General features: G+C 44.2%; 1 pseudogene; it reads right to left on the reverse strand.

The window, feature by feature from the left end:
• Positions 1-2,895: 2,895 nt before the first annotated feature.
• LOC123453043 lies at positions 2,896-16,584 on the reverse strand (annotated as a pseudogene).
• Positions 16,585-25,747: the final 9,163 nt, after the last annotated feature.

The raw sequence follows: 25,747 nt of genomic DNA on the forward strand, positions 1-25,747 counted from the left end.
CCGAGGAAAGCAGTTGGCGGGAGGGACATTTCAGCCCGTGCCCTTTCACCACCCCTTTCCGCGGCCGCCCGCCATTGGTTCCACCCGTCCGACGCCGAAAATTCTGGCCAAATCTGCGGGCAGAACCGCGCCGCGGGGGCACCCCTACCCTCTTCCACTGAGCCGATGTACCGGCTGCCCGGATCCGCCAATCCACCATCGGAGAGTCACCGCCCCCGAGCAGCCGGTGAGTTTGTATTTGTGCTTGTGCCCAGCGGTATGCATAGTTGGTTAACGCAACACGGGTATTTGTGAATTTAGATGGAATTGAGCCCGTGCGAGAAATTTTTGCTCGAAAATTCGTCCGATTCGGATGACTCGGATGTTGAGACGCTGCTTGTCAACTATCGGCAGCAGACGTTGGTGATGACCCTTGCCATGAAGGAGCACAAAGACGAGAACCGAAAGAGGCGGCGAGGATCGACCGTCGGCCGTCTTTGCATTCCTCGAAATCGCCATCTCAGGAACGAGATGTTGATGCAAGACTACTTCGCGGAAAATCCAACATTTCCGTTGAACCTCTTCCGAAGAAGGTACCGAATGCACCAATCCCTCTTTGTGCAAAAATTTCAAGGTTGCTTCGGTAATTTGAATAATTATTACAATTTGGATGATTGTGAACTATGTTTTATTTGTTTCAATTTCAACTCATTTGTCGGAATCGCTGTCAAATTTGCCTATTGGGGGGTTTTCGGTTTGCAGGCCGACTCGGCGGCGCCCGAGCAGACCCCGCGTAGCCGACCCGTAAAAGAGCATCTTCTGTGAATATTTTTTTTACAGGTCCGTTTTGCGGAGTCTGACTCTGTCCTCGCCCGCGCTGGTCCGCAAATTCGTTTTTTCGTAAACTGTAAATACATTTTGCGGGTCGGCGTTATACGGAGGCCCTCCGCTAGAGATGCTCTTAACTTTAAGCTAGTTCTAGTATAAAATTGTACTAAGCTTGAGACACTTATTTTAAAACAGAGGAAGTAATTGTTTCATCTCTTATTTTAGTACTAGCCAAGTTAATAGTTTGTCCACACATTTCTATGTAGCAAAGTTATTTTTATATTAACAGATGAGGTAACAAATACATGGTGAAATAAAAGTTGTCCCCTTTCAAAAGGGAAAAACCCTCAATGAAGCAGATATTTTTGGACGAATTATTGTACACACAAGAACCAAAATTGCATGTCTTGGTAGGTATGCGGCAACCATATCATCAGTGTTTAGACGTTAGATTTAGCATAGATGATAAATAAATGTAATCTGGTCGAATCAAAATGCATTTCCAAGAAGGTGTTGATGCACAAAATATCTACTAAACTGTACACATGAATCATTTCAAAAAACCCTGAGAAGTAGTATAAAAGATGAAATAAGACATGACATTGCTAAAATATTAGCACGATGGAAAGGGTACTAAAAGCGAGTAGAGAAAGAAAAACTCTTCTCAACTATCCCTACATATATTCAGATTCACCTCTCTATCTACTTCATATGATCTATCTTCTATCTTCTGATGTGTCTCTCTCTCTCTCTCTATATATATGTATCTGTATTTTTTCTATATAGGACAAATTTTATCTATCATCGGTGGTAGTTACAACCATTTGCGTTTTGTATATTGTAGCATCTATCAAATCGAAAAGTATGTACGCGTAGTATGTAGTATATAATAATGTTTAGGTAGTATATGTACTATTTTTTTGGTATTATATATCATATTTTGTGTATGTTCTTTTTTACATACAAAAATATACGTATTTCACAAATATAATAAAACTATGGGCTAACTTATAATTGTTTCATGTAACTCACTTTAAAAAATCTTATATATAATATATAAACATAACTAAAATGATAAATTAATATATATATTAACGCATGATAGTATATGGAACATATGGGGTAACTACAACTGGGTTATAAGACTTTGAAAATCATATGTTCCACCCATATACTAACGCATGAATGTTTAGGTAGTATATGGAATATTCATTTCATATAAGACTAGTAAAATTAAAAATATAGGTTATAAGACTAGGAAAATCATATTTCATGTATATTTTACACTATATTTTTATGTTTGTAATTTTACAAGATATAAAATATTTGTTATGCTGACTATATATTTTCTTACGTTCTCTTTTTACGTATGAAGTAAGAACAAAAATTGAAACATAAAGCATTGATGTGAATATAGAGGGGGGTGAAGAAAAAAATAGTTTTCATCCACGATGACGGATAGTCAATCCCTAGAAAGTCTATTCATCACTCAGGATGCAGAATAAGTTATATTTCACCCGAGGTAATCTTACGTTTCATAATTAAATTACATTTAAAATGTAAATAGTTACATTTAAAATGTAAATAGTTACATTTATACAGATTCACTTTGTAAAGTTTGACATAAAAAACAAAAATATAGGTCATAAGACCAAAAAAACGCATTTTACGTATATCTTACACTATGTTTTTGTGTTTGTAATTTTACATGACATAAAACATTTTTATGGTTTCTATATATTTTCTTACTGTCTCTTTTTACATATGAAATAAGACAAAATTTACGAAACGTTAAATGACAATGCATTGATATAAAAATAGAGGGGGTGAAAAATAGCTATTCCTCAATCCAAATTAACAGAAGCTTGAACAAGGAACTAATCCATGCGTGGGACGTTATTGTGACGTTCTCTACAAAGGAGGGCCGGTCGGAAATATTTCCACATCTCACCGGCATGGCCTCCTTGGCCCATGCTCTGGTTGGGTTTGTTTCCATAAAAACCCAAGTGAAAGCGACAAATTCAGAACACTCTCCTCAGGATTCGCCCTGCAAGCGCCAGTTAATGATGAAACAACACCCAACCGAAATCACGACGCCGGCGGGAGCTGCAGCGGGAGGAGGAAGGGCGGGAGGAAGGGCGCCCGGTAGAGCAGGCACGTGTTGTGGCCCTGCGCGGCCATACGGTCGAGGCAGACGTAGTGGAATACGTGTCGGCACCCTCGCAGCCGGCGCACGCGCGCGACGGCGTGTAAGTCGTCGAGGCACACCGCGCAGCCCTCCGGTAGCAGCATAGCTTCGCCTCCGTCTCTGGCCCTGGAGAGCGCGTCAAAGCGCATGGCCGGGGAGTGCTCCTCCAGCTTCTCGAGGCAGTGGTCTTGGCCATACTGTTGGAAATATGCCCTAGAGGCAATAATAAATTAGTTATTATTATATTTCTTTGTTCATGATAATCGTTTATTATCCATGCTATAATTGTAGTGATTGGAAACACAGTGCATGTCTGGATACATAGACAAAACACTGTCCCTAGCAAGCCTCTAGTTGGCTAGCCAGTTGATCAAAGATAGTCAGGGTCTTCTGATTATATACAAGGTGTTGTTGCTTGATAACTGGATCACGTCATTAGAAGAATCACGTGATGGACTAGACCCAAACTAATATACGTAGCATGTGATCGTGTCATTTTGTTGCTACTGTTTTCTGCGTGTCAAGTATTTGTTCCTATGAACATGAGATCATATAACTCACTGACACCGGAGGGATGCTTTGTGTGTATCAAACGTCGCAACATAACTGGGTGACTATAAAGATGCTTTTCGGGTGATGAGGATGAGCCAGCCGATCCTAACATAATTTTGGAGGACCCGGACGACGAAGCCTCAAAATCAGATAAAGATGTCTCCGACGCGACCGGACTTCCACTAGATTTTTATAGGGGTCAGGAGGGACTACAGGTATCTCCGAAGGTGTTCGTTGAGTTAGTATGGATCGAGACTGGGATTTGTCACTCCGTGTGACGGAGAGGTATCTCGGGGCCCACTCGGTAATACAACATCACACACAAGCCTTGCAAGCAATGTGACTTAGTGTAAGTTGCGGGATCTTGTATTACCGAACGAGTAAAGAGACTTGCCGGTAAACGAGATTGAAATAGGTATGCGGATACTGACGATCGAATCTCGGGCAAGTAACATACCGAAGGACAAAGGGAATGACATACGGGATTATATGAATCCTTGGCACTGAGGTTCAAACGATAAGATCTTCGTAGAATATGTGGGATCCAATATGGGCATCCAGGTCCCGCTATTGTATATTGACCGAGGAGTCACCCGGGTCATGTCTACATAGTTCTCGAACCCGCAGGGTCTGCACACTTAAGGTTCGACGTTGTTTTATGCGTATTTGAGTTATATGGTTGGTTACCGAATGTTGTTCGGAGTCCCGGATGAGATCACGGACGTCACGAGGGTTTTCGGAATGGTCCGGAAACGAAGATTGATATATAGGATGACCTCATTTGATTACCGGAAGGTTTTCGGAGTTACCAGGAATGTACCGGGAATGACGAATGGGTTCCGGGTGTTCACCGGGGGGGCAACCCACCCCGGGGAAGCCCATAGGCCTTGGGGGTGGCGCACCAGCCCTTGGTGGGCTGGTGGGACAGCCCAAGAGGGCCCTATGCGCCAAGGATAGAAAATCAAAGAGAAAGAAAAAAAAGGAGGTGGGAAAGGAGAGAAGGACTCCACTTTCCAATCCTAGTTGGACTAGGATTGGAGGAGGACTCCTCCTCCCCTTGGTGCGCAGCCCTTGGGGCTCCTTGAGCCTCAAGGCAAGCCTTCCCTCCCTCCTCCTATATATATGGAGCAATTAGGGCTGATTTGAGACAACTTTTCAAAGGCAGCCCGACCACATACCTCCACGGTTTTACCTCTAGATCGCGTTTCTGCGGAGCTCGGGCGGAGCCCTGCCAAGATCAGATCACCACCAACCTCAGGAGCGCCGTCACGCTACCGGAGAACTCATCTACCTCTCCGTCTCTCTTGCTGGATCAAGAAGGCCGAGATCATCGTCGAGCTGTACGTGTGCTGAACGCGGAGGTGCCGTCCGTTCGGCACTAGATCATGGGACGGATCGCGGGACGGTTCGTGGGAGGTTCGCGGGGCGGATCGAGAGACGTGAGGGCGTTCCACTACATCAACCGCGTTCACTAACGCTTCTGCTGTGCGATCTACAAGGGTACATAGATCAGAAATCCCCTCTCATAGATGAACATCACCATGATAGGTCTTCGTGCGCGTAGGAAATTTTTTGTTTCCCATGCGACGTTCACCAATAGTGGCATCATGAGCTAGGTTCATGCGTAGATGTCTTCTCGAGTACAACACAAAAGTTTTTGTGGGCGGTGATGTGCGTTTTGCTGCCCTCCTTAGTCTTTTCTTGATTCCACGGTATTGTTGGATTGAAGCGGCTTGGACCGACATTACTCGTACCCTTACGAGAGGCTGGTTTCATCGCTACGAGTAACCCCCTTTGCTCAAAGATGACTGGCAAGTGTCGGTTTCTCCAACTTTAGTTGAATCGGATTTGACCGAGGAGGTCCTTGTATAAGGTTAAATAGCAATTCATATATCTCCGTTGTGGTGTTTGCGTAAGTAAGATGTGATCCTACTAGATACCCATGGTCACCGAGTAAAACATGCAACAACAAAATTAGAGGACGTCTAACTTGTTTTTGCAGTCTATGCTTGTGATGTGATATGGCCAATGATGTGATGTGATATATTGGATGTATGAGATGATCATGTTGTAATAGATAATATCGACTTGCACGTCGATGGTACGGCAACCGGCAGAAGCCATAGGGTTGTCTTTAAACTAACGTTTGTCCTTGCAGATGCGTTTACTATTTTGCTAGGATGTAGCTTTAGTAGTAATAGCATGAGTAGCACTACAACCCCGATGGCGACACGTTGATGGAGATCATGGTGTGGCGCCGGTGACAAGAAGATCATGCCAGTGCTTTGGTGATGGAGATCAAGGAGCACATGATGATGGCCATATCATGTCACTTATGAATTGCATGTGATGTTAATCCTTTTATGCACCTTATTTTGCTTAGAACGACGGTAGCATTATGAGGTGATCTCTCACTAAAATTTCAAGACGAAATTGTGTTCTCCTCGACTGTGCACCGTTGCTATAGTTCGTCGTTTCGAGACACCACGTGATGATCGGGTGTGATAGACTCAACGTTCACATACAACGGGTGCAAAACAGTTGCACACGCGGAACACTCGGGTTAAGCTTGACGAGCCTAGCATGTGCAGACATGGCCTCGGAACACATGAGACCGAAAGGTCGATCATGAATCATATAGTTGATATGATTAGCATAGGGATGCTTACCACTGAAACTATACTCAACTCACGTGATGATCGGACTTGAGCTAGTCTAAGTGGATCATGAACCACTCAAATGACTAGAGAGATGTACTTTTTGAGTGGGAGTTTAGCGAATAATTTGATTAAGTTAAACTCTAATTATCTTGAACATAGTCTAAGTCCACTTTTAATATATTTGTGTTGTAGATCATGGCTCACGCGACAGTCATCCTGAATTTTAATACGTTCCTAGAGAAAGCTAAGTTGAAAGATGATGGAAGCAACTTTGTAGACTGGGCTCGTAATCTTAAGCTAATCTTACAAGCTGGGAAGAAGGATTATGTCCTTAATGCTGCGTTAGGAGATGAACCACCCGCTACGGCTGATCAGGATGTTAAGAACGCTTGGTTAGCACGTAAGGAGGACTACTCAATAGTTCAATGTGCAGTCTTGTATGGCTTAGAACCGGGACTTCAACGTCGCTTTGAGCGTCATGGAGCATATGAGATGTTCCAGGAGTTGAAGTCTATCTTTCAGAAGAACGCCCGGATCAAGAGGTATGAGACCTCCGATAAATTCTATGCTTGCAAGATGGAGGAGAATTCGTTTGTCAGTGAACATGTGCTCAAAATGTCTGGGTACTCAAACCGTCTAGATGAGGTGGGGATTGAACTCCCGCAAGAGGCTATCACTGACAGAATTCTTCAATCACTGCCGCCAAGCTATAAGTGCTTTGTGTTGAACTACAACATGCAAGGGATGAACAAGTCACCCGGCGAGTTGTTTGCGATGCTGAAAGTCGCAGAGTCTGAACTCCGTAAAGAGCATCAAGTGTTGATGGTGAATAAGACCACTAGTTTCAAGAGAAACGGCAAAGTCAAGAAGGGCAATTCAAAGAAGAGCGGCAAGCCTGTTGCCAATCCGACGAAGAAACCCAAAGCTGGACCTAAGCCTGAAACAGAGTGCTACTATTGCAAGGGTATGGGTCACTGGAAGCGCAACTGCCCCAAGTATCTGGCTGATAAGAAGGCAGCCAAAGAAAAATCAGGTATATTTGATATACATGTTATTGATGTGTACTTAAACGGCTCTCGTAGTAGTGACTGGGTATTCGATACCGGTTCAGTTGCTCATATTTGCAACTCGAAACAGGAACTGCGGAATAGGCGAAGGCTGGCGAAAGATGAAGTGACGATGCGCGTAGGAAATGGTTCCAAGGTTGATGCAATCGCCGTCGGCACAGTTTCACTTCAGTTACCATCGGGATTAGTTATGAACTTGAATAATTGTTATTTAGTGCCTGCGTTGAGCATGAACATTATATCTGGATCTTGTTTATTGCGAGACGGTTACTCAGTCAGAGAATAATGGTTGTTCTATTTCTATGAGTAACATCTTTTATGGTCATGCACCCAATGTGAGAGGATTGTTCATATTGAATCTTGATAGTGATACACATATACATAACAATGAGACCAAAAGAGTTAGAGTTAACAATGATAGCGCCATGTTTTTGTGGCACTGCCGCTTAGGTCATATTGGTGTAAAGCGCATGAAGAAACTCCATACCGATGGACTTTTGGAGTCACTTGACTTTGATTCACTTGACACGTGCGAACCATGCCTCATGGGCAAGATAACTAAAACTCCGTTCTCCGGAACAATGGAGCGTGCCAGTGACTTATTGGAAATCATACATACCGATGTGTGCGGTCCGATGAGCGTGGAGGCACGCGGCGGATATCGTTATTTTCTCACCTTCACTGACGATTTGAGTAGATATGGTTATGTCTACTTAATGAAGCACAAGTCTGAAACATTTGAAAAGTGCAAGCAATTTCAGAGTGAAGTTGAAAATCATCGTAACAAGAAGATCAAGTTCCTACGGTCTGATCGTGGGGGTGAATATCTGAGTTTCGAGTTTGGTGCTCACTTAAGACAATGTGAAATTGTTTCACAGTTGACACCGCCTGGAACACCACAGCGTAATGGTGTGTCCGAACGTCGTAATCGTACTTTATTAGAGATGGTGCGATCTATGATGTCTCTTACCGATTTAACGTTACCATTTTGGGGTTATGCATTAGACACAGCTGCATTCACTTTAAATAGGGCACCATCAAAATCCGTTGAGACGACACCATATGAACCGTGGTATGGCAAAAGGCCAAAGTTGTCATTTCTTAAAGTTTGGGGATGTGATGCTTATGTCAAAAAGCTTCAGCCTCAAAACCTGGAACCCAAAGCGGAAAAGTGCATCTTCATAGGTTACCCAAAAGAGACAGTTGGGTACACCTTCTATCTCAAATCCGAGGGCAAAGTGTTTGTTGCTAAAAACGGAGCTTTTCTCGAGAAGGAGTTTCTCTCGAGAGAATTGAGTGGGAGGAAGATAGAACTTGATGAGGTTGTCGAACCTCTCATCCCTCTGGATGGTGGCGCAGGGCAAGGGAAAACCCCTGTCGTTGCAACGCCGGTTGAGGAGGAAGTTAATGATGATGATCATGAAACTCCGGTTCAAGTTCCTATCGAACCACGCAGGTCGACGAGACCACGTGCTGCTCCAGAGTGGTACGGTAATCCCGTTTTGTCAATCATGTTGTTAGACAACAATGAACCTGCAAATTATGAAGAAGCAATGGTGGGCCCAGATTCCAACAAATGGCTGGAGGCCATGAAGTCCGAGATAGGATCCATGTATGAAAACAAAGTGTGGACTTTGGAAGTACTACCTGAGGGCCGCAAGGCTATTCAGAACAAATGGATCTTTAAGAAGAAGACGGACGCTGAAGGCAATGTGACCGTTTATAAAGCTCGACTTGTGGCAAAAGGTTTTTCACAAGTTCAAGGAGTTGACTACGATGAGACATTCTCACCCGTAGCGATGCTTAAGTCCGTCAGAATCATGTTAGCAATAGCTGCATTTTTCGATTATGAAATCTGGCAGATGGATGTCAAAACGGCGTTCCTTAATGGTTTCCTTAAGGAAGAGTTGTATATGATGCAACCCGAAGGTTTTGTCGATCCTAAGAATGCTAACAAGGTGTGCAAGCTCCAGCGATCCATTTATGGACTCGTGCAAGCATCTCGGAGTTGGGACAAACGCTTTGATGAGGTGATCAAAGCATTTGGGATTATACAAGTGGTTGGAGAATCTTTTATTTACAAGAAAGTGAGTGGGAGCTCTGTGGTGTTTCTAATATTATATGTAGATGACATATTGCTGATTGGAAACAATGTAGCGTTTTTGGAGAGCATAAAGGATTACTTGAATAAAAGTTTCTCTATGAAGGACCTAGGAGAAGCTGCTTACATTCCACGCATTAAGATCTACAGGGATAGATCGAAACGCCTGATAGGACTTTCACAAAGCACATACCTTGATAAAGTTTTGAAAAGGTTCAAAATGGAACAGTCCAAGAAAGGGTTCTTGCCAGTTTTACAAGGTACGAGATTGAGTAAGACTCTGTGCCCAGCAACTGATAAAGATAGAGAGCATATGAGCACCGTCCCCTATGCTTCAGCCATAGGATCTATCATGTATGCAATGCTGTGCACTAGACCGGACGTTAGCCTGGCCATAAGTATGGCAGGCTGGTTCCAGAGTAATCCAGGAGTGGATCACTGGACGGCGGTCAAGAATATCATGAAGTACCTGAAAAGGACTAAGGAGATGTTTCTCGTGTATGGAGGTGACGAAGAGCTCGCCGTAAAGGGTTACGTCGATGCAAGCTTTGACACAGATCCGGACAACTCTAAGTCGCAGACCGGATACATATTTATTCTTAATGGGGGTGCAGTAAGCTGGTGCAGTTCCAAGCAAAGCGTCGTAGCTGATTCTACATGTGAAGCGGAATACATGGCTGCCTCGGAGGCGGCTAAGGAGGGTGTCTGGATGAAGTAGTTCATGACGGATCTTGGAGTGGTGCCAAGCGCACTGAATCCAATAACCTTGTTCTGTGACAACACGGGTGCCATTGCCTTAGCAAAGGAACCACAGTTTCACAAGAAGACCAGACACATCAAACGATGCTTCAACCTCATCCGCGACTACGTCGAAGGGGAGGACGTAAATACATGCAAAGTGCACACGGATCTGAATGTAGCAGACCCGCTGACTAAACCTCTTCCACGGGCAAAGCATGATCAACACCAGAATTGTATGGGCGTTAGATTTATTACAATGTAATTCGCATGATGATGTGAGGGCTAGATTATTGACTCTAGTGCAAGTGGGAGACTGTTGGAATTATGCCCTAGAGGCAATAATAAATATAGTTATTATTATAATTCCTGTATCAAGATAATCGTTTATTATCCATGCTATAATTGTATTGAATGAAGACTTATATACATGTGTGGATACATAGAGAAAACACTATCCCTAGCAAGCCTCTAGTTGGCTAGCCAGTTGATCAAAGATAGTCAGGGTCTTCTGATTATATACAAGGTGTTGTTGCTTGATAACTGGATCATGTCATTAGAAGAATCACGTGATGGACTAGACCCAAACTAATAGACGTAGCATGTTGATCGTGTCATTTTGTTCTACTGTTTTCTGCGTGTCAAGTATTTGTTCCTATGACCATGAGATCATATAACTCACTGACACCGGGGGAATGCTTTGTGTGTATCAAACGTCGCAACGTAACTGGGTGACTATAAAGATGCTCTACAGGTATCTCCGAAGGTGTTCGTTGAGTTAGTATGGATCGAGACTGGGATTTGTCACTCCGTGTGACGGAGAGGTATCTCGGGGCCCACTCGGTAATACAACATCACACACAAGCCTTGCAAGCAATGTGACTTAGTGTAAGTTGCGGGATCTTGTATTACGGAACGAGTAAAGAGACTTGCCGGTAAACGAGATTGAAATAGGTATGTGGATACTGACGATCGAATCTCGGGCAAGTAACATACCGAAGGACAAAGGGAATGACATACGGGATTATATGAATCCTTGGCACTGAGGTTCAAACGATAAGATCTTCGTAGAATATGTGGGATCCAATATGGGCATCCAGGTCCCGCTATTGGATATTGACCGAGGAGTCACTCGGGTCATGTCTACATAGTTCTCGAACCCGCAGGGTCTGCACACTTAAGGTTCGACGTTGTTTTATGCGTATTTGAGTTATATGGTTGGTTACCAAATGTTGTTCGGAGTCCCGGATGAGATCACGGACGTCACGAGGGTTTCCGAAATGGTCCGGAAACGAAGATTGATATATAGGATGACCTCATTTGATTACCGGAAGGTTTTCGGAGTTACCAGGAATGTACCGGGAATGACGAATGGGTTCCGGGTGTTCACCGGGGGGGCAACCCACCCCGGGGAAGCCCATAGGCCTTGGGGGTGGCGCACCAGCCCTTGGTGGTCTGGTGGGACAGCCCAAGAGGGCCCTATGCGCCAAGGATAGAAAATCAAAGAGAAAGAAAAAAAAGGAGGTGGGAAAGGAGAGAAGGACTCCACTTTCCGATCCTAGTTGGACTAGGATTGGAGGATGAATCCTCCTCCCCTTGGTGCGCAGCCCTTGGGGCTCCTTGAGCCTCAAGGCAAGCCTTCCCTCCCTCCTCCTATATATATGGAGCAATTAGGGCTGATTTGAGACAACTTTTCAAAGGCAGCCCGACCACATACCTCCACGGTTTTACCTCTAGATCGCGTTTCTGCGGAGCTCGGGCGGAGCCCTGCCGAGATCAGATCACCACCAACCTCCGGAGCGCCATCACGCTGCCGGAGAACTCATCTACCTGTCCGTCTCTCTTGCTGGATCAAGAAGGCCGAGATCATCGTCGAGCTGTACGTGTGCTGAACGCGGAGGTGCCGTCCGTTCGGCACTAGATCGTGGGACGGATCGCGGGACGGTTCGTGGGACGGTTCGTGGGGCGGATTGAGGGACGTGAGGACGTTCCACTACATCAACCGCGTTCACTAACGCTTCTGCTGTGCGATCTACAAGGGTACGTAGATCGGAAATCCCCCCTCGTAGATGAACATCACCATGATAGGTCTTCGTGCGCGTAGGAAATTTTTTGTTTCCCATGCGACGTTCCCCAACAATACATTTTGATGTATGCAGTCCAATGGGTGATAAGGCACGTAGTGGATATCATTATGTTCTTACTTCAATGACGATTTGAGTAGATACAAGAGTATTTACTTAATGAATTACAAGTCTGAAATATTGAAAAGTTCAATTCTGTTTCGGAGTGAAGTTCGTCGTAACAAAAGGATAAACTGTCTACGAGATGATCATAGAAATGAATATCTAAGTTACGAGCTTTGGTACGTAGTTAAGACAATGTGGAAATTGTTTCGCAGTTCATGCCACCTGGAACATCATAGTGTGATGATGTGTTTGAACGTCATAGCCACACACTATTTGGTATGGTGCATGCTATGATGTCTCTTATCGAATTACCACTATCGTTTATGGGTTATGCATTAGAGACAACCGCATTCACTTTAAATAGGGCACCGCGTATTTCCGTTGAGATGACACAGTATAGACTGAGGTTTAGAGAAATCTAAACTGTCGTTTCTTGAAAGTTTGGGGCTTCGACACTTGTGTGAAAAAGTTTTAGTCGAATAAGCTCAAACCCAAAGCGGATAAATGCATCTTCATAGGATATCCAAAACAGTTGGGTACATCTCCTATCTCAGATCCGAAAGCAAAGTGTTTGTTTCTAGAAACGAATCCTTTCTCGAGGAAAGGTTTCTCTCGAAAGAATTGAGTGGGAGGGTGGTGGAACTTGATGAGGTTATTGAACCATCACTTCAACCAGTGTGTAGCAGGGCGCAGGAAGTTGTTCTTGTGGCGCCTACACCAATTGAAGTGAAAGCTAATGATGGTGATCATCGAGGATCGGATCAAGTTACTACAAGCCTCGTAGGTTGACAAGGTCGCGTACTACTGCAGAGTGGTACGGTAACCCTGTCTTGGAGGTCATGTTGTTGAGCAACAGTGAACCTACGAGTTATGGAGAAAGCAATGGTGGGCCCGGATTCCGACAAATGGCTGGAGGCCATGAAATCCGAGAGAGGATCCATGTATGAAAACAAAGTGTAGACTTTGGAAGAACTACTTGATGGTCATAGGACTATTGAGTAAAGATGGATCTTTAAAGGAAGACAGACGATGATGGTGAATCGTCACTATTAAGAAAAGCTCGACTTGTCGCAAAGATGTTTCCGACAAGATCAAATAGTTGACTATGATGAGACTTTCTCACTCGTAGCGATGCTAAAAGTCTGTTGGAATTATGTTAGTAGTTGCTGCATTATTTGTGAAATATTGCACATAGGAAGGCAAAAACATTGTTTCCTCGACGGTTTCCTTGAGGAAAGATTGTATATGATACAACCAGAAGGTTTTGTCGATCCTGAGGATACTAGCAAGTATGCAAGCTCCAGCGATCCTTCAATGGACTGGTGCAAGCATTTCGGAGTTGGAATATACACTTTGATGAGATGATCAAAGATTTGGGGTTTGTACAAGGTTTATGAGAAACTTGTATTTCCAAAGAAGTGAGTGGGAGCACTATGGAATTTTTGATAAGAATATGTGGTTGACATATTGTGGATCAGAAGTAATGTAGAATTTCTGTAAAGCATACAAGGTTGTTTGAAAGGAGTTTTCAAAGGAATACCTGGATTGCGCTACTTGAACATTGAGCATCAAAGATCTATGGAGATAGATCGAAAGCGCTTGATAGAAGTTTCAACAAGATGCATGCCTTGACAAGTTTTTGAAGGAGTTCAAAATAGATCAACAAAGAAGGAGTTCTTGGTTGCGTTGTAAGGTGTGAATTTGAGTAAGACTCAACACCCGACCCCGACAGAATAAAGAGAATAGACGAAGGTCGTCTTCTATGCCTTGGCTGTAGAATCTGAAGTATGCCATGCTGGGTACCGCACCTGATGTGTGCCTTGACTCAAAGTCTGTTGAGAGGTACAGAGAGTGATCCATGATTGAATCACTAGCAGCGATCAAAATTTATCCTTAGTAACTGATGGACTAAGGAATTTTTCTCGATTATGGAGGTGGTTAAAAAGTTTGTCGTAAAGGGTTACGTCGATGCAAGCTTTGACACTAATCCGAATAACTATGAGTAGTGAAACGGATTCGTATAGTAGAGTAGATATTTGGAGTATTTCTGAATAACACATAGTAGCAGCATCTATAAGATGACATAAAGATTTGTAAAGAACACACGGATCCGGAAGTTTCAGAACCATTGACTAAAACCTCTCTCACGAGCAAGACGTGATCAGATCCCGTAACTATATGGGTGTTGGATTCGTTGGAATCACATGGTGATGTGAACTAGATTATTGACTCTAGTGCAAGTGGGAGACTGTTGGAAATATGCCCTAGAGGCAATAATAAATTAGTTATTATTATATTTCTTTGTTCATGATAATCGTTTATTATCCATGCTATAATTGTATTGATTGGAAACACAGTGCATGTGTGGATACATAGACAAAACACTGTCCCTAGTAAGCCTCTAGTTGACTAGCTCGTCGATCAAAGATGGTCAATGTTTGCTGACCATAGGCAAGTGTTGTCACTTGATAACGGGATCACATCATTAGGAGAATCATGTGATGGACTAGACCCAAACTAATAGATGTAGCATGTTGATCGTGTCATTTTGTTGCTACTGTTTTCTGCGTGTCAAGTATTTGTTCCTATGACCATGAGATCATATAACTCACTGACACCGGAGGAATGCTTTGTGTGTATCAAACGTCGCAACGTAACTGGGTGACTATAAATATGCTCTACAGGTATCTCCGAAGGTGTTCGTTGAGTTAGTATGGATCAAGACTGGGATTTGTCACTCCGTATGACGGAGAGGTATCTCGGGGCCCACTCGGTAATACAACATCACACACAAGCCTTGCAAGCAATGTGACTTAGTGTAAGTTGCGGGATCTTGTATTACGGAACGAGTAAATAGACTTGCCGGTAAACGAGATTGAAATAGGTATGCGGATACTGAAGATCGAATCTCAGACAAGTAACATACCGAAGGACAAAGGGAATGACATACGGGATTATATGAATCCTTGGCACTGAGGTTCAAACGACAAGATCTTCGTAGGATATGTAGGATCCAATATGGGCATCCAGGTCCCGCTATTGGATATTGACCGAGGAGTCTCTCGGGTCATGTCTACATAGTTCTCGAACCCGCAGGGTCTGCACACTTAAGGTTCGACGTTGTTTTATGCGTATTTGAGTTATATGGTTGGTTACCGAATGTTGTTCGGAGTCTCGGATGAGATCACGGACGTCACGAGGGTTTCTGGAATGGTCCGGAAACGAAGATTGATATATAGGATGACCTCATTTGGTTACCGAAAGGTTTTCGTGCATTACCGGAAAAGTTTCGGGCTCGTCGGTAGTGTACTGGGAGTGTCGGGAGGGGTGCCGGGGACCATCAGGAGGGGTGTCACGCCCCAAGGGGTCTCATGGGCTATGGGAAGAGATAAACCAGCCCCTAGTGGGCTGGAATAAGTTCCCACTAAGGCCCATAAGGTTTGAGAAGGAAAAAACACAAGGTGGAAAGAGTTTCCAAGTGGGAAGGTGGAATCCTACTCCAAGTAGGATTGGAGTAGGACTCCTCCACCTCCAATTTCGGCCAAACCTTTAGGTTTTGAGGATGCTTCCTCCCCTCCCTCTCTCCTATATATAGTGGGGTTTTAGGGCTGATTTGAGACAACTTTTGCCACGGCAGCCCGACCACATACCTCCACGGTTTTACCTCTAGATCGCGTTTCTGCGGAGCTCGGGCGGAGCCCTGCTGAGATTAGATCACCACCAACCTCCGGAGCGCCGTCACGCTGCCGGAGAACTCATCTACTCTCCGTGTCTCTTGCTGGATCAAGAAGGCCGAGATCATCGCCGAGCTGTACGTGTGCTGAACGCGGAGGTGTCGTCCGTTCGACACTAGATCGGAGCGGATCGTGGGACGGATCGCGGGACGGTTCGTGGGACGGTTCGCGGGGCAGATCGAGGGACGTGAGGACGTTCCACTACATCAACCACGTTCACTAACGCTTCTGCTGTGCGATCTACAAGGGTACGTAGATCGGAAATCCCCTCTCGTAGATGGACATCACCATGATAGGTCTTCGTGCGCGTAGGAATTTTTTTGTTTCCCATGTGACGTTCCCCAACACGTACAACTCCTGTCGGAGCTGGTGGCGGACGGTGATGGCGGAGGCAGTGGGGCAGTCGAAGCTGAGGCCGTCGTCGACGCCGGCGCCTAGTAGGCGGAGTAGCCAGGGGAGAGGCGGCGGAGGCGGGCGAGCAGGAAGAGGAGGCTGAGCAGGAAACTGGGCAGCTGTGGCTCACAGAACACCGGCGCCGGGAACCCCATTGGCTAGCTGAGCTCGGTCGTCGTCGGAGAAGAAGAAGAGTGGTCTCACATGACACACAGTGCTACCTCCGGGTTCCGGCCGGCCTTCATAAGGAGGAGAGCGCAGCAGCAAGCTAGGGAGCTACTCCCTGCTTTCCAGTTTATAGGACTCATCTCAAAAATTTCAGATTTCCATTATATTAGGCTCATTTTGAGTCTAATTGAGTTAAAGTGCTTTGAATCCCACGTCATATTTAATTCATAGAGTTTATAAAAGGAAATGAGTGGCTATGCATGCATCGTTTTCTACATCCACCATGCAAGTCAAGTGATAAGGAGGATGCTATATTTATTGCCTCGGAAATTGAATATGTGAGAAATATTTCATTGGCTAGTTAAAATTAGTGTCATCCACTCACAATTCACCTTGGTAGATGAGATTTCAGATTTGAGCCCTATAAACCGGAAAGGAGGGAGTACAGGATGGGGGGTTGCAGGATGGCGACGTGGACGGACACTGGTTGAGTGTACTGCATGCTAAATTAGTTATTTATTGGAGGGTGCGTGGCATGGTTGTGAGTCCACCACCGAGATTAATGCATGGTTAATGGTTAGTTGGGTTAATTATTTGGTGGGGTGTCAGGACAGGGGCAGGTCAGTTGTGCATTTCGACTCTCCGGTCCGACCGGCTCAGCCGAGCTGAGCTGCATGTAGACCGAGCAAAATAATTAAATTGCTCCAAAAATAATTTGATGTTCCAACAAAGATATAGATCTAGCAAAAAAAACAAAATACCGGGGTCATAACAAAAATCAAAGACATTGGTAACAAAAAAGTGAGTGGTTCCAACAAAAATATGGATTCAAGCAAAAAAGAATCAAAGATGGGATGTTTGGAACACACGAAGACGGTTGTAGCGAAAATTTGTAGTGGTTCCAGCAAAAAATTCAAGGGCAGGTAGTGCAAAAAATCAAAAGGACCGTGGTAGGGAAAAAAGATAGTGGAAGCAAAATTTTAGAGTGGTTTAAACAAAAAAGTACTCTAATTGCGAATCATATAAAAAAATTGATTCCAGCAAAAAACAATAAACTAATTATAAAATTGTCATCGGTTAGAGCTCACATTCAGCATCTCGTCTGCTCGTAGCACGACGTATGCGTTGTTCTAGTATAAGTGGAAAACAACGCTCTTCGGAGCAATGCAGACACGGTTTAGAGTGGCTGCTCGCCGAAGCAGCATGGGGCAAGTGGAGGGAATACGCTCACCGGAGTAGCACGGTGCAAGGTCGAGGGTAGCACTTGACGGAGCAACATGGGACACGTGGAGCAGCGCGGGGCAAGTGGTGACCTGACACAGTAAGACTCGACGGCGTCCTACCATGTTGCGTGACGTGATTCAACGTTTTGCGAGACATCCGTGCACTATCGTGATAGCATGATGGGCTAATCGGAGTATATGCTCCCAACACGACATGACCCAAAGCACGAGAGTTGTGCTGGGCTGGCCTGACCTGGCCAAGCGTATGAATGAGATAGGACTTCAATCACGTATTTATACTAAATATTTTTATTTTTACACCTTATTATCATGAAATTTGACTATTTGAATTATATTTAACAAGACCTATGATACGTCTCCGTCGTATCTACTTTTCCTAACTCTTTTGCCCTTGTTTTGGACTCTAATTTGCATGATTTGAATGGAACTAACCCGGACTGACGCTGTTTTCAGCAGAATTGCCGTGGTGTTGTTTTTTTGCAGAAATAAAAGTTCTCGAAATGTCCTGAAAATTTACGGAGAATTTTTCTGGAATAAAAGAAAAATACCTGCGCAAAGATCCACCGGAGGGGGCATGCCAGTGGGCCACAAGCCCGTGGGCCGCGGCCACCCCCTAGGCCGCGCCGTGAGGGCTTGTGGGGCCCACGTGGCACCACCGTCCCCAAACTCAGCTCTATATCTTCCGTCTCGCCCGGAAAAAAAATCAAAGAGAAGGTTTCATCGTGTTTTACGATACGGAGGCGCCGCCACCTCCTGTTCTTCATCTGGAGGGCAGATCTGGAGTCCGTTCGGGGCTCCGGAGAGGGGAAATCGTCGCCATCGTCATCACCAACCTTCCTCCATCGACAATTCCATGATGCTCTTCATCGTTCGTGAGTAATCTCATCGTAGGCTTGCTGGACGGTGATGAGTTGCATGAGATATATCATGTAATCGAGTTAGTTTTGACGGGGAATGATCCCTAGTATCCACTATGTTCTAGATTGATGTTGCTACTACTTGGCTATGCTTAATGCTTGCAACTAGGGCCCGAGTGCCATGATTTCAGATCTGAACCTATTATGTTGTCGCCAATATATGTGTGGTTTAGATCCTATCTTGCAAGTTGTAGTCACCTACTATGTGTTATGACCCGGCAACCCCGGAGTGAAAATAGCTGGAACCACTTCCGGAGATGACCATAGTATGAGGAGTTCATGTATTCACCAAGTGTTAATGTGTTGGTCCGGTTCTTTATTAAAAGGAGAACCTTAATATCCCGTAGTTTCCATTATGACCCCGCTGCCACAAGAGGGATGGACAATAGATGTCATGCAAGTTCTTTTCCCTAAGCACGTATGCCTGATGATGCTATGCTTGATACTATGCCTGGTGATGCTATGCTTGATACTGCTTTGCCACTAGGTGCATTCCTTGATGCACATATTGCTAGAGTTGCTGCTAGATGTGATGATACTTCTGAAACTGCTGATACTATTGAAGTAGAACCTGCCATTTTGCCTGCTAGAACTAGCTCTCCTATGCCTGAATTGCATGTTATGCCTGATACGCGTTATGTTATGGAGGGAGAGATAGCTGAGGATTTTCTTGCGTGTAAGGATATCTATGATTTTAAGAAATTACTGCGCAAGTGGAAAGAAAAATCTGTGAACGCTAGGATGAAATACGACCTGAAGTTTGCTACTTCGCCTATCTTTGTGACCAATAAGGATTATGAATTCTATGTCGACCCTGAGTTAATCACTCTAGTCGAATCTGATCCTTTTCACGGTTATGAGTCTGAAACGGTTGTAGCCCATCTTACCAAACTGCACGATATAGCCACCCTATTCACTAGTGAGGAAAAGATCCGCCACTACTACATGCTCAAGCTATTTCCTTTCTCGCTAAAGGATGATGCTAAGACCCGGTTCACTTCTCTTGCTCCTGGTTGTGTGCGTAGCCCCTAGGATATGGTCTACTACTTCTCTGAAAAATATTTCCCTGCCCATAAGAAGCAAGCTGCTGATACGTCCATTTTGCATCATGCTTTCATGTTGATATTTATCGCTTTATGGACTGTTATTATACTTTGTGGAACCTTACTTATGCCTTTTCTCTCTTATTTTGCAAGGTTTATTTGAAGAGGGAGAATACCGGCAACTGGAATTCTGGACTGGAAAAGGAGCAAGTCCGAGTCCTCTATTCCGCGCAACTCCAAATGCCCTGAAAATCAACGTGGATTTTTTTGGGAATATATAAAAAATACTGGGCGAAAGAAGTGTCACAGGGGAGAAACCAGGGGCCCACAAGCCTGGTTGCCGCGACCTACCCCCTGGCCGCGGCAACAGGGCTTGTGGGCACCCTGGTGGCCCACTGGCCCCCCTCTTTTGCTATATGAAGGGTTTCGTCCGAAAAAAATCAAGGTGGGGCTTTTTCGTGGATTCGCCGCCGCCACGAGGCGGAACTTGAGCAGATCCAATCTAGAGCTCCGACAGGACGATCCTGCCGGGGAAACTTCCCTCCCGGAGGGGGAAATCGTCGCCATCGTCATCACCAACACTCCTCTCATCGGAGGGGAGTCATCTCCATCAACATCTTCATCAACACCACCTCCTCTCCAACCCCTAGTTCATCTCTTGTAACCAATCTCCGTCTCGCGACTCCGATTGGTACTTGTAAGGTTGCTAGTAGTGTTGATTATTCTTTGTAGTTGATGCTAGTTGGATTACTTGGTGGAAGATTTTATGTTCAGATCCTTGATGCTATTCATTACACCTCTGATCATGATTATGATTATGCTTTGTGAGTAGTTACTTTTGTTCCTGAGGACATGGGATAAGTCATGCTAATAATAGTCATGTGAATTTGGTATTCGTTCGGTATTTTGATATGTTGTATGTTGTTTTTCCTCTAGTGGTGTTATGTGAACATCGACTACATAACACTTCACCATATTTGGGCCTAGAGAAAGGGACTGGGGAGTAGTAAGTAGATGATGGGTTGCTGGAGTGACAGAAGCTTAAACCCCAGTCTATGCGTTGCTTCGTAAGGGGCTGATTTGGAACCACTAGTTTAATGCTATGGTTAGACGTTGTCTTAATTCTTATTTCGTAGTTGCAGATGCTTGCGAGAGGGGTTAATCATAAGTGGGATGCTTGTCCAAGTAAGGGCAGTACCCAAGCGCAGGTCCACCCACATATCAAACTATCATAGTAACGAACGTGAATCATATGAACATGATGAAAATAGCATGACATAAATTCCCGTGTGTCCTCGGGAGCGTTTTTCCTCTTATAAGACTTTGCTCAGGCTTGTCCCTTGCTACAAAAGGGATTGGGACACTTGCTGTACCATTGCTACTACTTGTTACTTGTTACTTTTCGCTTGTTACGTTTCACCTCACTACACCATCACTTGTTACCGCTACTTTCAGTGCTTGCAGTTATTACCTTGCTGAAAATCGTTTATCAGAGCCTTCTCCTCCTCGTTGGGTTCGACACTCTTACTTATCAAAAGGACTACGGTTGATCCCCTATACTTGTGGGTCATCAGCTGCCTTGCGGGAAATATACAACTTTGCTCAAGCTGAACAAGAGAGTCTCCCACAAGCTTGGGGGAGGCTCATCCAGCTACTGAATGCTTTGCCTCATCACCCTCTTGAGAAGAATGAGATACTTGATATCTTCTATAATGGACTTACCGATGCTTCTAAAGACCACCTAGATAGTTGTGCTGGTAGTGTTTTTAGGGAACGAACCGTAGAACAAGCTGAGATTCTACTGAATAACATCTTGTGCAATGAGAATGCTTGGACTATTCCTGAACCACCTCCTAAGTCAACTCCGAAGAAAAGAGGTATTCTATTCCTCAGTCCTGAAGATATGCAAGAAGCCAAGAAATCTATGCGAGAGAAAGGCATTAAATCTGAAGATGTCAAAAATCTACCACCTATCAAAGAGATCCATGGTCTCGATAACCCGATATAGGTAGTAGAAGTAAATTCTGTGCGTAGGTTTGTTGAGAGTGATATTCCTTTTGATAAACCTGCTAGCTTATGCATGAATGAATTTGATAACTTCGTTGCCAAACAACAGAGTTTCAATGATTATGTTAGCAGACAATTGGAACAGAATGCTCGTATGCTTAGTCATTTAAGTGCTTGTGTAGACAGAAACGTCAATGATCTTAAGCTTCTGAGTAAACATGCCTCTATGGTTACTACTCAGGTAGAACAAGTACTTAAAGCTCAGAATGACTTGCTCAATGAGTTGAATGACAATTCGGTCAGAGTCGTCACTAGAGGCGGTAGAATGACCCAAGAACCTTTGTATCCCGAGGGACATCCGAAGAGAATTGAACAAGATTCTCAAGGAGTTAACACTGATGCACCTAGTCATCCTAGAAAGAAGAAAGATGATAGGAACCTGCATGCTAGCAACCCTGTTGCTGCTACACCCGAGAGTCCAAATGATGCCTCTGTCTCTGATGCTCAAACACAATCTGGTGATGAACCTGAGCCTAATGATGATATCAATAGTGATGTTCATGAAGATGCTCAACCTAGCAATGATAAGGATGTGGAGATTGAACCTAGTGTTGATCTTGATAACCCACATCCTAAGAATAAGAGATACCATAAGAATGACTTCGCTGCTAGGAAGCATGGTAAATAAAGGAACCATGGGTTCAGAAACCTATGCCCTTTCCTCCCAAACCATGCAAGAAAAATGATGATGAGGATTTTGAGCGATTCATTGAAATGATCAGACCTGTCTTTCTGCAAATGCGTTTGACGGATATGCTCAAGATATCTCTGTATGCTAAGTACATGAAAGATATTGTGACTAATAAAAGGAGGATACCTGAGATTGAGATTTCCACCATGCTCGCTAATTATACCTTCAAGGGTGGAACCCCCAAGAAACTAGGTGATCCCAGTGTGCCCACTATACCTTGCTCCATTAAAGGCAACTACGTTAGAACTGCGTTATGCGATCTTGGAGCCGGTGCTAGTGTTATGCCTCTCTCTCTTTATCGTAGACTTGAAGTGGATAAGTTGACACCCACTGAAATCTCTGCAAATGGTCGACAAATCAACTGCTTTCCCTATCGGCATTTGCGAGGATGTGCCTGTTGTGGTTGCTAACACCACTATCTTAACAAACTTTGTTATCTTTGATATTTCCGAGGACGATGCCATGGCAGTCATCCTCGGAAGACCCTTTTTAAACACTGCAGGGGCTGTTATAGATTGCAACAAAGGCAATGTCACTTTCCATGTCAACGGTAACGAGCATACGGTGCACTTTCCGAAGAAACAATATCGAGTACATTGCATCAATGCTATCGAAAAAACTTCATCGGTTCTTATTGGGAGCTTTGAATGCCCTATTCCTCGTGTCAAGATGAAGTATGATTTGCTTGTTGGGGAGATACACATCCCCATTGAGGTGACTTAGTGACTATTCGAAAATTCTTTGTTCTCTTTTGCGATTCGAGAAAGTTTTGTCGAGGGGATTTGATCAACCCCATTGACGGATTTCTTTCGATGACCATGAGATGGATGAATCGAGGAGTCACAAACCTCTCTTCCAAGCTTTCACTTAGGTTGCTTAGAAGAAAAATGATAGATTTAGTTTAGTTTTACCTGTTTTCTGTTTTAGCGTCTGGTAGAAAAGTACCCCGAAAATAAAAGTTCTCCAAACGTCCTGAAAATCAAGTATGATCTTTTCTGGAATTTTTTAAAAATACCGAGACGAAGAGCTTGTCTGGGGGCTGCACCAGTGGACCACAAACCCTGATGGCGCGGGCACCCCCTGGCCGCGCCACACGGGCTTGTGGAGGCCCACAGGCACCCCCTCCACTCATTCTTGCTCTCATCTGGTTCTCCTACCTCCACAAAAAATCGTTTCACAGCTCAAACCCATGTTCTTGCTCCTCTTGCTGGGATTTTCGATCTCTTTGCTCAAATCACCGTTCTCCAAACTGTTTTGGGGAAATTACTCCTTGGTAATTGACTCCTCCATTGGTCCAATTAGTTTTTGCTCTAGTGCCTTATACTCCGCGTATTTTTGTTGCCTTGGTGACCATGTTCTTGAGCTTTGCATGCTAATTTTAGCTGGTCCCAAGTAGTTTTGATGCGTAATATGGCCTCTAGGCACTTGTGGGAGTAGTTTCTACTAGTTTAGTTGAGCCTTGTTCACCTTTCCTTTGGGTCACTGAAAATTTCAGAAAAGGAAGATGTCCAGGAGAAACTTTCATGGTGGTTCCTCAAGCAAGAGAGGTCCCCGTCTTGCGATTCGGGAGCCTGATCCTTACGAACCTAGGGACGCGCAGGTACAACCATGTGAATGGCCTTCTGATGAATTTATGATTGAGGCAGGATTCAAAGATGAGTTTGATGCACTTGTTCACAACGTCGGACTTGAAGAATTCATCTCCAATAAATGTGAACAGTATGTTGCTCTCACTGCCTCTTTTGTTCGTAGATTCAAATTTTTAGCTGGCCATGAGACATTGGTACTGTTTGATCTCTATGATAAATCGTATACCATGGATTTAGAGGATTTCAATAGAATTTGCAAAATACCTACTTGGGGTAGCCTCAGTGATCCTCCTAAATCTTCGGTTAGAGATTTTTGCTCTGGTATTACAGTTGGAGAAACTAGAGACATTACACAAGCTACCATGGGGAGTATTCATTTTCCTGCCTTGCATTACTTTTCCCTCTTCATAGTCAGATACATTAATGGCAAGATTGAGCATTGTCACCTCTGCGCACCCGACCTTAGTATCCTTAAGAGTGCAGTGACGGGTGACAAAAGCTTCAACATGGGAGCTATTATAGCAAGGAGGCTGAATAAGAATGCTATTGAAGGGGATTTCTTTGGTGGGATCTATGCCACTCACATAGCAAATTTTCTTGGAGTACCCATCCACGAAGGAGATCCCCCGCTCCACACAGCTTTCCTTGACCGCGTCGTTTTGACACGCTACCAGTTCCTTGAGAGGGATGATGAATCCCTCCTATACTGTCTGATATTTAACCGGCAGCGTGTTTTCCATATTACCCTTCCTGCTCCTGCTCTCTTTGACTTTCAGGTAAAACAGAGATATTACATAACCAGAGGAGAGGCATAGGAGTATGAGAGGGAGTCAAAGGTTGCTCGCCTCCGTGAGGCAGCTATTCAGGCAGTGGCTGCAGCACTCCCGTATAACCCCCATTATGATTTTGGGTTTCGCGAGGACCATCCTTGGGAGTAGATTAACTTAGGCCAAAAGCCTAAGCTTGGGGGAGTACGTGTTCTCACCGACTTTACATTTTTGCTCATGCTTTCACTTTGTTAGCCGGTGTTCACACTTTGCCACTGTATCATCCATGCTAGTTTATTTATTTTTCTCATTTTCTTTTCGTGTGTTTGTCTAGTTTGAGAAAACCCAAAAAATATTTTCTTTTTCTTCTTTTGCTTGTTGGGAGCTTTCCCATGTAAATAGTTTTCTTTTTTCTTTGGGTCAAGGTAGAAGATATTGGTTACAATGTTTAGTGGCTCTTGCATGCATACCTGTTTAGCTTTCAAAGAGCCATATTACTTTGTCTTCTCATTTGTGTTTGCCTGCAGATTCCAGCTTTAGTCCAATGCACGAGCAGGATTATTATTGTTCACATCGTTCGGTCGTGCAAGTGAAAGACAATAATGACGATATATGATGAAATGACTGAGCCTGGAAAAGCTGGTATGAACTCGATCTATTTTGTTTTTGTAAATATGACTAGCTCATCATGCCTGATTCAACTTTGTTGTGAGAGAAACATGTTTGCAATGACAACTTAGAGATCATAGTTGCTTATGCCATGCTTACTTAGTTAGGAGCTTATAATGGTTTGTCTTGGTTGCCAACATGAATGTGGAGATGACTATGATGT

The sequence above is a fragment of the Hordeum vulgare genome, chromosome 5H (genome assembly GCF_904849725.1).
Source record: "Hordeum vulgare subsp. vulgare chromosome 5H, MorexV3_pseudomolecules_assembly, whole genome shotgun sequence".
Lineage (NCBI taxonomy): Eukaryota > Viridiplantae > Streptophyta > Magnoliopsida > Poales > Poaceae > Hordeum > Hordeum vulgare.